Here is a 15,345-nt window from a genome sequence, read left to right as displayed (position 1 = left end):
AAGAAAGAAAGAAAGAAAGAAAGAAAGAAAGAAAGAAAGAAAGAAAGCTTGGTGGTGGTGGGCGCTAAGGAGGGAAGGGTGGATGAATCTGGGAAGTGATAGGAGTTGGGGTTGCATATGGTCAAAATACATTATATGAAATTCTTGAAAAATTAATAAATATATTCAAAACAAAACCAAAACAGGGTGGGAATGTAGCTCAGTCTGTAGACTGCTTGCCTAAAGTTCATAACGCCACAGATTTCAGCCTCAGCAACCTAGAAAATAGGCGGTGGCCTAATCCCAGCACTGACAGGGAGAAGTAAGGGGACTGCAAGTAATCTTCCACTAAGTTTGAGTTGGAGGCCAGACCAACAAGCAGAAATGGTTATGTGAAGCAGTGATGGTCGTGGATAGCATTCCTTCCTCTTTGATCTTATGTAGTCCTTTGCTATCTTCTGATTTAATTCAATACATTTTGAGAGGAAAACCTTTTTAGCCATTGTTTGCCTACCTTGCTGTGAGTAGGGATGAAAGTGCTAACGAGAAATCCCTGGAGATGCTTAGCCAAATTTCTGTTATCTGTCCGTTACCAGCTTCTTCTTTGAGATGGTGTGGGTGTGTACTCCCTAAGACTTTGTCACAGCGGGGTCGCCTTTCTTTACTTGATATTCACTCTCGGTAAGATCATCTTCATGATAAGGACTGATGCCCAGAGGAACTGCAGCAGCTTTCACTAATTACCAAGAAGGCCCTTTATCTTCCTTTAACCATTTGTTAAAATGTTGAAAACAACAGCGACAGCAGCAGCAAGAACAGCACAATGCTTGTCAGGAGAGGTTTAGTAATTTTAGTGACACTTGAGAACCGCTGAAGGGTTAGGGACAATATCGTGATTTTTGAGGCTGGCACTGATGAAGACTCTTACAGTGTTCAATTTTTAAAAACCTTTGTTTGATTGCTTGATGCCAGATCTTGGTCCACACATACAGCTGGATGTCCCCAAACTATTAACTTTGTGGTTGAAAATAGATTTTGGAAGTGTCTACGTAAAGCAATACAGCTTTGATTGGATATTTTATTCTCCTGGGCCGTACAGGAGAATAAATGGTTGTGCACAGCATTTGGGCTGCAGAGGCAAGTGGATTTCTGTCAGATGGGGGCCAGCCTGGTTACAGAGTAAGTTTCAGGACAGCCAGAGCTATGTAGAAAGGCCTTATCTAAAAACCAACCAACCAAAACAAGACCAACCAACCAAACTACAATAGAACAAATATAATGTTTCTTTTTGGTTTATATAAAATTAGATACAGAATTAGCTCATTTTCTTGTTGTTGTACAACTTAGTGGTTTGGGTGAAACAGTCATTTTAATGGAGAAAAATTTGGGTTTGCACTTCTACTTTGTGTTTTTGAGATAGGTTCTCACTAGCCTGGCTAGCCTCAATCTTGGAATGATCCTCTTCGCGCCTTTGTTTCTGCCTCCTGAGAGCTAGTTACAGACATGAACCACCATTCCAGTTCAGCCTCTCTTTGAAAAGGTTACTCTTACTTATTCAGCTTAAGATTGATGACCTCAGGGCTGGAGCAATGGCTTAGTGGCCCATGGGCTAACTGATGATGAGTACACATTGGTCTTGCAACATGCAATGGTCTTGCACCCATTCAAAATTGGCTCACAACTGCTTATGGCCTCCTGGGGCATCTGTACACACACTTAGTTCAAAAGAAAAATAAAGCAAATTTCTTTAATTAGTTCTTTATAAATTTCTTGTGTTTTAATTGTATTCACTCTCTCCTCCAACATCTCCCAGTTCTTCCCTCCCCTTCTTATTCCCCCAACTTTGTGTGTCCTCTTTTGTTCTTTCAAGACAAGATTTCTCTGTAGCCCTTGGCTGTCCTTTATAGACCAGGCTGACCCAGTGCAGGGATTAAAGGTGTGAACCACTAATACCACCCAACCATGTCTTCTTTAACAGGAAAAAGAAAAAGAAAATAAATTATACCTATTCAACGTAATTTATGCTGCCCATATGATTTTGAATGTGTGGCCTTCATGGGAGCATGGTTAACTTCCCATGGGGGGAGGGTACACTTTTAAAGAAAACTGACAGCTATCACCTTTCAATAGTTCCTAGACTAGAGATTGGACAGTGTGCCCAACTTCCCTCTCCATGCTGGGATTTGATCTGGGTACAGCTTGCACAGATCCTGTACATGCTGTCACAACCACTGTGTGTTTGTATGTGCAGCTGCATTACTGTGTGTAAGATACTGTTTCCTTGAGGTCATTCATTGCCTCTGGCTCTTCCAGTCTTCCCATCTCCTCTTCTGCAAGGATCCCTGAGCCTTGGGACATCCTGTTTTGGGAAGGCAGATGGGAGGGCATCATAGAGGAGGGAGTACACAGAGGGATAAATAACACTAAAGATATCTGGAAAAAGTCAGGCGGAAACCAACTACTGTAGAAACATCCTTAAAATGGACAAGTTCATATGGAGTTAACCTATAAAAGGGGTGCCAGTACTCTTACTGGAACCCACAGGCTAACAGATAGCCCATTGCCAGGAATTTTGGAATTTTTGGCCTGTGAGGTCCTATGGGTCCCCCCTCAATATTACAGGTAATTGTCAACACTAATAGTTACTCTCCAAAACCTGATGTTAAGACCCTCCTACATCACATAGTTGAGTCAGAACATAGAGCTAGTACTGACCAGGAAGCTTCACTTCTGCCGACTAACTTTCATAGGGCTAGAATCTGCTATTCACACTACCAGAAGAGAAAAATAACATCAGTCTTACCAAACTGTGACCCCTACACCAATGACTGGCCTGGCAAGACATGCCTACTTGTGCAATCGTGATACGAACATCAAGGGAGTCACCAACCATTTTCTGGTTGGATTTAAGCCTTACTTCACACGATGCAACCCCTACCCAGCACAATTGTTGGGTAAGAACCAACGATTAGACAGGTCACAGGCCCTAGGGGAGAACCTACTACTTACCGTTATTCTCTTAAATAGTCATGGGTTAAACCAACTCCTAATGACTTACAGGTTAATGCATTGCTCAGCCTTCATCAGAGAAACTTCTGTTTGTAGTGAATGGTGATTAACACAGAGACCCACAACTGGTTAAGGAGCAGAGAATAAGAGTGTATGACGCCCAGTACGGTGCGGAAATTAAAAGGATGAGGTAGTTCATTTGTGGGGAGTAAAATCAGAAAGAGTGGATGACTTGAACCTAAAGCGTTTTGTGCTTTCCTGTGTCTGTGTATATAGCCGTCACATATCTGTTCATTTGTTTGGTTGGTTATAACACCAAACAAGCTAGGCTTGGTGGTGCACACCTTCAGTCCTTGCACTGGGGAGGCAGAGGTAGGTAAGTCTCTGAGAGTTTAAGGTCAGCCTGGTCTACATAGTGAGTTCTTGTCTAAAACAAACTAACAAACAAACAAACCAAAAACACAAATAAGCCTCAGAGGCATCATCTGCCTCTCCGACTTGAGCTAGTGACGTAGTTTTTCTTCAGCTGTGGTATGACAGAGGTAGGGAATACACTCTCTTTGACTAGAACTTCACTAACCATCTCATAGTTGCTAAGGCTCTTTCATTGAAGCACTCCGAGGTCAGTCTAGGGACTCCTTGTGAACCAGGAAGTCCCATATGAAAACATCCTTCCTCCTGGGTGCCATGAAAATCCTGGGTCTGTTTACTTCCTTCATAACTGACTACTTAGGAATTCATTCCTAGTTTCTTCAGAAGAGTTTTATTTTTGTTTCTTGGTTTCTGACCATAGATTTAAGATTCTTGTTTAATACTGAATGGTGACGATGAGAACAAGTGTCATAGTTTTTAGCTTAAGAGAGATTTCATTTATTCAATACATTAATATAGTCCATTATTAGTTACAAACGTGGGTACGGAGACCTGGCCGTTAGCCTGTTAAGCCATAAAGCTCCAATTACTCGCCCTTAACTGCTCCATTAGAAGGTCCCAACAGCAGTGGACAGATACATTTAGCACAGAATTTTAAACATCTTTCTAGAAATGAAGGAAAGGCTGGCTCTTCACTTATGCTGGCTAGACTAGGAGCTGTCAAATGGTTCAGTAGCTGTCAACATTTTGCTTGACACTCTGAGGTGGTTCATCCCAGAAGTTGTGGCTTGTGACGGAGGCGGACAGCTCTTCCTATGGAAGCAGAGTGACTTGCCAATGAGTGAGTTACAGGCCTGAAGGGGAGTCTTCTTAACTGTGCCGTTACACCTATCTTGCTGAGAAAGTATACAGGAGATGCTTGGGAGCAGTCATGGTAGTTTAAGATGCCTGTTGTCATGAATCTTAATTCATATATTTGTCTTTCTGATTTGGGTAAGATATCCAAGGGAAAATGAAATCAGTGTCATGCAATGTGACAGAATAAGAAGACCCCAATGGCTCTGAAAAGCTTGATTCAACTATATCTTTAGTTTTTGTCATGGATTGATCAGCTATCCATATTTTTAAGCATTTTTCTTACGAATGTTGAGTATTTGCTGGTCAGTGATGAAACACGCCTTTGATCTTTGTATCTGGGAGGCAGAGGCAAGTGAATCTCTGTAGGTTGTAGGCCAGCCTGGTCTACAGAATGAGTTCTAGAACAGCTAGAGCTGCACAGAGAAACCTTGTCTCAAAAACCTAAAACCAAACCAAAGCAAAAAACAAAACAAAACAAAAAAACAAAAAACCCCAAACAAAAACAAAACAACAACGAAAATGTTGAATATTCTATAAATATTAAATATGCTCATCCATGTTAAAGTTTTTTAATTTACCATTTCATATAATAAATTTATGAAAACGATGTAGGTTTTCAGGTTCTCCTGAGCACATGGAAATGCTGCCACAAGAGTCTCCCTCATTCCTATCAGGAAAATCCCAGATTTAAAAAAAATTTTTACTTTTCAATAAAGTATTATCTTTTTGTGAGACCAGGTCTCTTAACGTACCCCTGGTTTACTTGGGCATCCTAGGAAGACAAGGCCGGCCTTGAACTCAAGATATTTGGCTGCTTCTCCTTCCTCAGTATTGGGGTTAAAAATGTGTACCCACTCTGTTTTACTTTATTAAAAATTATTTTAAAATTATACTATATTTATTAAATCACTTATTGTATATGTGTGTGAGTAAGCGCATGTGTGCTTGTGTGTGAGCCTGTATATAGAGATTGGAGGACAATTTGGGGGAGTTTTTTTCCATGTGGGCCTGAGGAATCTAACTCAGCAAAATGCCTTTACCAGTAAGCCAACTGACTGGCCCTTGGGTTACTTTTGTTTAATATTTGGTCACAAAGACTTAATTTTAAAAAAGGTCTTGGATAATGATGACTAATGAAATATCCAGTATAAAATGCTGACTTTACCCAGATTCCTTTCTTTCAGGAAAGAGCAGTAAGGGTGCAGGCTCTTTCCCAGTGCTTGGAGGAAAATGAGTGTAGGGTAACTGCTTTCAACACAGAAGTCTCCCATTGCTGGTCTGGATTCCTCTATGCTCTATGGGACGGTGTCTGGGATGGCCTGAAGTCCACCAGTTCTGCAGAGGGCGACTACTGAATATTAAGAATATTCTGTAGGTTCGAGGGTTGAGACTCATTTGTCACTGTACAACTGAGTATTGGAACTTGTGAGGGTCCCTCATTAATTACAGGATTTGACATTTCTAGGACTAACCACAGAAGGGGTACTTGCCCGTGAATCACCACCGCCCGCCTGTGCTGAAACGGCAGCTTCTGTTTTATGGTGCAGAAGGTGAAGCAAACAGGGCAGTCGCTGTGCTGGCCCTGGTCTTTCCTTGCTTCCGTCGACTTGCTGATGCAGCGTTTAGAGACTAGTGGACCCCTGCACTTCTTTCAGGTGCTTTACATTTGGACAAATTTATGTTTTACCAAAAGGTTAATTCTGACAAATTATTGTAAATTATTTCTGGAGGATCTGCTGCAGTGAATTAATTCTATATGATGCATAGGTGGGTGAGCATTTTAGAAGCAAGTACTGCATTTTCTATACCAGTAGACTCAGGAAGTCACAGTGGGGCAAGATGGTGGTCCTGCCACAGGGACAGCTGACACTCACTCAAGGTGAGCTGAGGATTTAAGATTCCTATTGAATACTTGATATTCTAATGTACGTACCTTTGTGGCAGCCCCGTCCTGGACTCCCTTTGTAGACCAGGCTGGCCTCGAACTCACAGAGATCCACCGGCCTCTGCCTTTCTAAGCACTGAAATGACAGGTGTGCGCCACTGAGTCCCTCCCCCGACCCCGTCAATGGAAATTCTCTGTTCATTTGTCTGCTGAAAAGAGGGTGTTGCCATACATAACTGTTCTAGCAAACATAGAACTTTTTCTTTGATTCCTGGCTCGTAGAGAGGATGGGGCAAAGGCAGACCTTGAAAAGGGGTGGCTATATAAATTAGCTGTTCAAGTACTCTCCCCACAAAAAAGCCCAACCCATCAACATCAAACAAAAACAAAAGAAGTAACAAAGCATTGAGCATGAGGTGATACTTTCCCAAATGAGACAGGTAGCCCAATTCTAGGAATTCAAAGAAAGCCCTGTTTATTACGTGGTGCTGAGGATCAAACCATGACTCTGGTGACCAAGCAAGGTCTCCTCCACTGAGTGAAAGCCCCACCCCTAACAGGTCATTAGGGGTTAGAGTGTCATGAGCTCCGCCCCCAGTACTAGGGCTTGAACACAGCGCTTTGTACATGGTAGGCGAACACCCTATAACTGAGCTATATCCAGTCCCAGAAAGACTAAATCTGGTAGATTCAAGGAGCCTTTGAGGAGCTAATGATCTGAGAACACATGGAGAGAAATCAGGACACTTTCTGTAATAAATGGTACACCAGGCAGCCATGGCTGCAGAACACAGAGCCGCAGATCAGGTGCCTCCAGGGACAGAATTCTTTTCTAACACTTCTGGTGGTGGGAAGTCCACAATCTCTTCTGAGGTATGAGAAAGTTTGCCTGTGTCTCTCCTTGTTTAGCAGCTGGCTGGCCTCTGCCTCCCCATTCCTTTCCTTTGTATGAGATGATGTCCAAATTCTATTTGCTCACAAATTTGTCTGCTATTTTGGATTAGAGTCCACTCTCATTAACTTAATTAGCCCCCTCAATGAGTTTCCTAATTGGGTCACAGTCTCAGGTACCAGGAGCTAACCTTCAGCATATGAATTCTTTATTTTTGTTTTTTGTAGTGTTGGGATTGAACCTGAGGTCTCTTGCATACTAGGCAAGGCCTCTGTTACTAAACCATACTCCCTCTTCTGACTCCTGAATTTGATGGGACATAGATCAGGTCATGGCATCCCTCAGTGCTAACTCAATCTCTTTACTCTTTTCTTCCAACTGTTCTTTTAAAAGCATCTGACAAAGCACAGTCCTCAGTGTCTTGTGTTTTAACTAACTGAAATAACACATATATTGTGTGTTTCTGTGTGTTATGTGTGTGCACATGTGTGCTAGGCTGCGTGTGTAGCCATATGAGGACAACCTTGGATGCTGGTCCCTGCCTTGTTTCAGACAGTGTCTTATCACTCCATGTGTCCAGCTAGCTGGTCCCTGAACTTCGTCATTTCCCGTGTGAGTGCAAGGGATTACAGATTCATAAGCTACCATATCAGGCTTTCATGTGGGTTCCTGGATCAGAATTTACATTGTCAGTTCTCGTTGGCAAGTGTGTCTTTTATTGTGTGTCAACAGACCTGTTGAGTTCACAATTTGTTCAAGAAAAGGAAGATAAGAGGGTATCTTCTTTGAGATATATTTTAATAACCTTTTTACTAGGCATCAAACACATAAAATTGTAAATGCATTTTCAATGACTTATTGCAAGGTGAAGCCCTTAGACGGAGGGTGTTGATTCTCCCTTTCTGCATGCTCAGTTACAGTTCCTCCAGAGGGCAGATGCTGTTGAGAGTTTCATAGTATCCAGTTACATCCATGAAAAGGCCCCCCTGTCCTCCGCTGCATCTGAGCTCTACTCAGCTTTCTATTTCTGAGACGCAGGCATGTGGCAGTTGCAGCTCTTTGCTGTGTGACATTCGCTTTCTTGAACATGCCACTCTGTGTTCCTCTTTTCTAGTCTTGGAGGGCATTTGGGTTGTTTCCAGCTGTTGTTAGAAATACTGATATGGAGCACATTCTTCTTTTAAATAAAAAAAAATTATTTAGCAAAGACTGTGTACTTGCAGGGTATATGGTGTGATGATTTGGTACATTACAGTATCTTCGTGCAATGTCTCTTAGTGAACATATGTGTGCGTTCTTATTATGGGATGGAGTTGCTGGGACAGAGAGCATATATTAAACTTTAGTAGATGCTGCCAAATAGTTTTCCTCCAAAAACGCTCGTACCAATTTACACGTCCCCCAGTCTCTACGGCAGTCCCATGTGTTACCACAGCTTTGCTCTTTCTTGATAGTGTTGATTTTTAAGCTTTAGCCACTCTCTTGGAGAAGCGGTGGAATCTCATTGTGTTTCTCTCCATGTAGACAAATGAATTTGAGTGTCTTTACTGGGTTGCTCGTTTTATTGAGACAGGGTCTCACTTTACCCAAGGATGGCCTTACTTTAAGCAATCTTCCTGTCGTGCTCCCCAGGACCTCACATGATGGGATAATAGGTGTGTGTCACACCTTTGCTTTAGCACTGTCATAGAGGAAACAGTCGCAAGCCTGTGAGGGTTTCCCTGATGTCTCTCAGTTCTTCTAAATCTTAAGCATATAAACAATGAGTTGATTCCTCTTTTGAAACATCATGCTGAGGCAAGGGGTATTTCATATTGGACAGTCTTTGGTTATGCTTAGTAAAGATGAATTCCCTCTCACTCAAAAGTGTCTCAGGTTGGGCCATTAATCTGTGGTCAAACATTTGTTGCCATTATCTTTTTTACAATGTTAAAGGCTTTCCAACTCCAGATCACTCATTCATTTATCCCTTGATCATTGAGTTATCAGTTTTTGTTAGAAAGTGAGATTAAAAAGTAGGGATGGAAGTATGAATAAAATATACCCACTCATGGGTCTCAGCTGGCTGCACTGTTTCTGGAGATGGTAGGACTTCTAGGAGGTGGTGTCTAGGTGGAAGAAGTGGGTTATTGGGGAAGAGGCCTCATGGTTTACAACCTAATCTTGCTTCCTACTACAGCTCTCAGCTTCCTGATCCACAGATAGGTGAGCGAGTGGCCCGTGGGCACGGAGCCACCTGTTGCTATGCCTTCTTGAGATGATAAACTGTGCTAACTTAAACCATGAACCAGGTTTAAACTGGTTTAAACTCCTTTAAACTGCTACTGCTTCTTTTCATCCCTCTCTCTCTCTCTCTGTGTGTGTGTGTGTATGCACTTGTTTGCATGCAGGTGTACATTTATGTGTGTGCACGCATGGAAATGTTGAGAGTGGGTATCTTCTCCCATTGTTCCCTACCTTACCTTATTACTGAGGCAGTGTCCCACTGGAACTCTGAGCTCATTATTGGCTAGTGTAACTAGTTAGCTTGCTCTGGAGATCCCATCCTCTCACCAGCACCTCAAGTTGCTTCTTGTCAGGTAACTGGTCACAGCAATAGGAAAACAACCAACACAAAACTTAAGTGTCTTAGAAAAAACAGGTTGGGGAACCATTTTACTTGATTTATTCCTGGTTTTGCAGTTACGTTTATGCAAGAAAAATACTCGTGTTGATGAATTGATCGGTTCTACACAGTCGCTCATGCTGCTCCTGTTTCAGGTGACAGAAAAGTTGTATTTATTCTGAATTTCTTGATGATTAGTGTGTGGTAAATGTTCTCTTCATCCTTGTGAAAACACTGGCCATAGATGCCAAACCCTACGAACTATCAGGTGTCTTGTATGGAATGGTATAGTGTTTGCACAGACCCTAGAACAACGGTTCTCAACCCTTCTAATGCTGTGATCCTTTAATACAGTTTCTCATGTTATGATGACCCCCAGGCATGAAATTATTCTGTTGCTCCTTCATAACTGTAATTTTGCTACTGTTACGAGTCCTAATGTAAATAGCTGATATGCAGGATATCTTATATATAGCCAATTGTGACCAATGCGGTCACAACCATATTGAGGATCACTGCCCTACACAGTCATCTCCTATGCTTTCAATCATCTCTTCATAACTTATACGCAACACAGGATAAAACTATTTCTTTAAGTAAAGGTAGCACTGTAGCATTCAGAGAATGATGGCAAGAAAGAGTCAGTGCCTTTTTCATGTCCCAATTTTTTGACGCTAAGTCGTTTGGATCCATGACAAAAAACTGTGAATGGATTGTTGTCTTTTCCTTTATTTCAATATTTCAAATGTGAGTTATAAACTCATGGTCTGAGACTTGTCATCAATAGCATCATGAAGCCATGCTTGGAGCACAAAGCTTTATCATTTAAACTATAGTGAGTTTGAGGTCAGCCTAGTCTACATAGCTAGTTTCAGGACAGCCAGGGCTATGTTGAGGGACACTGTCTCAAAAACAAACAAACAAACAAACAAACAAACAAACAAACCAAACCAACCCCTTCACCCAGCTGTCAAACAAACAAGCCAAATGAAATAAAGAACAGTACTTGACTTGAGTTGAATTGACTTCTTTTCTAGTCCCTGGAAATTGAACTCAGGGCTGTGAACAAGCTAAATAAGAACCCTACCATGGAGATAAGCCCCCTACTCTCTTTTTCCATTTCTATTATGAGTGAGGGTCTGTTCAGCTGGTCTTGAATTCATTCTATACCCTGTGTATAAATTGAATTCTCAATCCTTCTGCCGGAGCCAACACGGTACCGGGGATGTAAGGCTATACCAGCATGCCTGGTTGAAATGATTGTCTTTTGAAGAAGTGTTCTTCCCTCTGCCTATTGGTAGGGCTCAGCTACATCAAAAAGGCCCATTTCTACCGCCTCTTACCAATCAGAGCATTCTGCTCTAACTCGGATGTGCCTGTCTACACAGGCTCAGGGCCACCTTTTGCTTTTCCTGGATGGCAGGGCTATAAACAGTTTTGGCATTATCTGTTCACTTTTCCACTTGCTAGATTAGATTATCATTAGCTCAAAATCCCAGCATCTAGCATGTTGCTGGCCATGTCCGATGTTCTGGTCAGTAAACACCCCCTGGATGAAAGAGAATAAACAAATATTATTAGCAACCAAACACAGAGGTACCCATTCACTCTTTGTTTCAGTGTGTAATTGCATACCAGGAAGCTATGATGTGCCTGGCACAGAGCTGGGTTCTGGGTCTGAGTCATTGTGCCCAAACAGACCTGGCAACTAACTGTTCCAGCAGGCTTCCAGTTTGTGAATTTGTGAATAGAGACCCAGACACTGTTACAGTTGTGTTCAGCTACAAATTTCGGTGAGTGCTTTGAAGCATGGGAACCTGAGACTTAAAAAGGTGACCCCAATTTTGGGAACTGAGAAAGGTCCCCAAAGAAAGTGGAATGTAAGATCTGAAGGATGAGTAGGAACTAGCTAGGAAGCCAGAGAGGGAGGAGCATGTTCCTGGCTGAGGAAATGGCCTTGGGAGTGCTCTGTGGCAGGAGCGAGCATGGGGTGCCAGATCCTTAAGGTCTGTGAAAAGATCTGTCTGAAAGACAGGCCATAGTCATATGACTATTACAGATGCTTTTTCCTGCGCTGTGACCTGACTCTGGGACTTACTAAGCAGGCACTCAACCAGAGAGCTACTTCCCCATCCGGGAGACCTGTCTTTCACAATTTCCAAGTCTTCACTGAAGGTGTGTGTTACGTTAGGAGCCACAGTCTGCCTTCTAGAGGCTACCTGGACAGTGAGAGAAACATGAGGGTCAGGTTTGAACTTTGTGAGGATTACCTTCATGCTGGGAACTAAGCCATTAGATTCCAAATGTAAACAAAGAGGGAGGAAAAAAAAAACCCAACTAGCCAACCAAACCATATTTTTTCTTATTGCTCCAGGTAACTTGTATGTCAGAGTAACCCAAAGGTACAGGAGGAAAAACTTCTCTACAGAAGCCGTTCCGTGTGGCAAGGAGCCATGGAATGGTATCATTTTGCAATCCTCAATGAACAGTGCAGTAGTTATCAGTAGAGTTAAGTTTTCAAAAGGAGAGCTAACCGAAAAAGGTTGGCGAAAGTACATAATACCAGAACTTGGTAATCAGAAAAATAAGACAAAGCAAGCAAGCAAGCAAGCAAGCAAACAATGAAACTTGGATCAAACTGAGCCTGTAAACCTGAGAAGAATACCTAGGTAATGTGACACAGGAGAAATACGCTTCCCACAGCACAGAGATGCTTCCAGGAAGTCCAGGCCCCAGGAAATCGAATATAAACAGCAAAAATATTTAAGGAGGGGGAGGAAGAGAGGAGAACCTTTAAAATCCTATAGGTAAAAAAAAAAAGATTTACATAAATGTATGTCTTACCTGAGTTCCAATTGAGGCAAGTGAACAAAAGCAAACATTTATGGTACAGTTTTTATAATAGGAACACAATAATAATAATGCCATCAATAGGGTTTTTGGTGGTATTAGGGGTTATGGTGAATTACTATTGCTGACGTGACTTTGATAATGTCTAAACGGTAACAAAGTCTTGCGTTGTTCGTTAGAGGCAGTTGCTGAAATACGAATGGAGGATGAGATCTCTCGGATGTGTTTCTGAGGTGGTCAGTGTGGAGGCTGACTGATAATGGGAATTCATTTACTTCATCACGGACACTTTTCCAGTTCAAAGAATTCTGCAGGGCTGGCTGGCGTGATAGCACAGCTGGTAAGATGCCTACCTCGAAAACTTGAGTTCAGATCCCTTATACCCAGGTACAGCTTTGAGCAGGTGGCAGCGATTTGCAACCACAGCTATGGGGGAGCAGAGTCAGGCAGATCCCTTCCATCCCAGGTGTTCAAATCATTGAGCTCTAGTTCTTAGGGACAAAAATGACCGCATTGCACCTGACTTCTCACCCTCACCCCCCAAATCCTCAGTATATTCCATCTGATATCTTATTACTGGATCACAATTAATGTATCAGGACATTGCAAGTGTCATTTGTGTCTGTTGGGTTGTAGCTCAGGGGGAAAGCGTTTATGGGCATATATGGGGTCTTAGATTCAATCCTCAGAAGAAACATTAATTTGTAATACCTGTTTAATGCCTATTGCAGTGATAATATTTTAAGGAAAAAATGCGTACATGAAAGTTGAAATTTTTGGATTTCTAGGAAAAAGCCAACAAAGACAGTTAATGTTCTCAATAATCCTGTCACTCTGGTGAAAGCTGTAGCTGCTATTTTGAGGTATGTATCTCAGCAGGAATCAATACTTCGTAAAGTAAAATTGTAATCATAAATTGATGGGTTTCCTTCTTAACAGTCCATGTGGCCATTTCCCTACGGCACTGAGAATTCTTTTAGAAGCAAAATTTAATGGCTGTGTAGTATGGAGTCCTATAGACACACATCTGTGGCAAGACTGAGTCAATTCCCTGTTGCCAAACACTGAGTTGTTTATATATATTTTTTACTATAGGTAAATGATGCTGTAATGACTATCCTTTCGTACACTTCTAATTATTTTCTCGGGGTAAATACAGGCAGTGGAGTTGCTGGGTCACAATCTTGTTTTTATAGCAGCTTTATAGGCCTTTGGAAGATCAGCACTAACCTCTTCTTGTGGATGTGAGTCTGTGTTTGTCCCAGTCCCCAGCAAGCTTGCGTATAATCTCTGAAAGTTTTTTTTTGGCCAGTTTGTCAATGAAAACCAAAATTAATTTGTCTTCGTTGGCATTTTGACTACCTGAAAAGAGAAGCTTTTTCTGTCACTCACCAGGTTTATAGACATATGTTTCTACAAAATCTATGTTATGTGCTTGTTTTTCTTAGCTGTATGCAACCTGTCTATAAAGTGTTCTGTTATGTGCCATGTCAGGCAGTGTATCCATGTGTTTTTAAGTTCAGTGTATGAAAATGGCTCATATGGAGATCTTTTCTATTTTCTTATGTTCAGAGTGATTGATCTGTTTGTGGTTTGTCTCTATTGTTATAATGTCTTTTTCCATTTCAGAGTCACTGTGTCTGCCTATCCTTCCTATTTTTTCATTTCCTTTAATTTGACTCTAATTTACATGGATCTCATTTTGATATGCTGCATAGAACAGGGACCAATTATCCCAGAAATTCACCAGCTCTTCCTTTCCTGATTTGAGTTCTTTCTTCTTCACTACCAAAACCATCTTAAAAATCTTTTTAAAATGTAAATTACAGTATTCTTACTACCTGAGTCACATATGGCCTGACATGAATGGAGGTCAGAGGACAGCTTGCAGGAGTTGGTCCTCTCCTCCATGTTAGGTCCTGGGAATCAAATCCAGACTGTTAGACCTGGCAGCAAGTACCTTTACCTGCTAAGTCACCTTGGCAGGACTATTAAAATCATTTATGTATGGCCTTTCTATAGTCTTTCAGTATCCTGCAACCTAATTTTATGCTTGTATAAACCATGACCTACACTTTGAAAATTAATAATTTCTTTTGAGACAGGCAGGTTCTTATATAGCACAGGCTGACCAGTCATTTACAATATACATCAGGATGCCTCAGTTTCCAAGCATTATAAGGATGTAGCATGAGATTATTGTCATGTACCACCCTGCCTGGCTGCTAAATTGCTTAAATATATAATATCAGTACAGTTCTTTTTTTTTTTTAAATTTCATTTTAGATCCTTCCCTTTTTTTTGTTTGTTTTGTTTTGTCTTTTGAGACAGGGTTTCTCTGTGTAACAGTCCTGGCTGTCTTGGGACTCACTTTGTAGACCAGGCTGGCCTCGAACTCAAAGAGATCCACCTGTCTTTGCGTCCTGGGTGCAGGATTAAGGGTGTGCACCATCGTGCCTGTCTTTCATTGTAGATTTTTAGATAATTGTGTGTATATTGTGTGTATGTGTGTGTGTGTGTGTGGGTGCCAAAAGAGAGCTTTAGATCTCCAGGAGCTGGAGTTATACTTAGTTGTGAATGAACCGGTGTGGGTGCTATGAATCAAGCTCTGGTCCTCTGAAAGAGCAGCCCATGCTCTTAACTGCTGGGTCATCTCTCTAGCCCCCTCAGCACAGCCCACCTGCTCATTCATTTACTTGTTTATTTATTTATTTAGTATTTTTGAAGCAGGGTCTCACTATGTAGCCCTGGCTGTCCTGGTACTAACTATATAGACCAGGATAGCCTCAGACCCATAGAAATCCACCTGCCTCTGCCTTAAAGGCATGTGCCATCACACCCGGTCTTCCTTAGTACAGTTTTAAAAAAGTTTTTCTTTTTTTCATATGTGTCAGG

Source organism: Psammomys obesus, unplaced genomic scaffold (assembly GCF_907164565.1).
Source record: "Psammomys obesus unplaced genomic scaffold, mPsaObe1.curated_primary_1811, whole genome shotgun sequence".
NCBI lineage: Eukaryota > Metazoa > Chordata > Mammalia > Rodentia > Muridae > Psammomys > Psammomys obesus.
The sequence above is the reverse complement of the archived record's forward strand: the minus strand, read 5'-3'. Positions refer to the sequence as shown.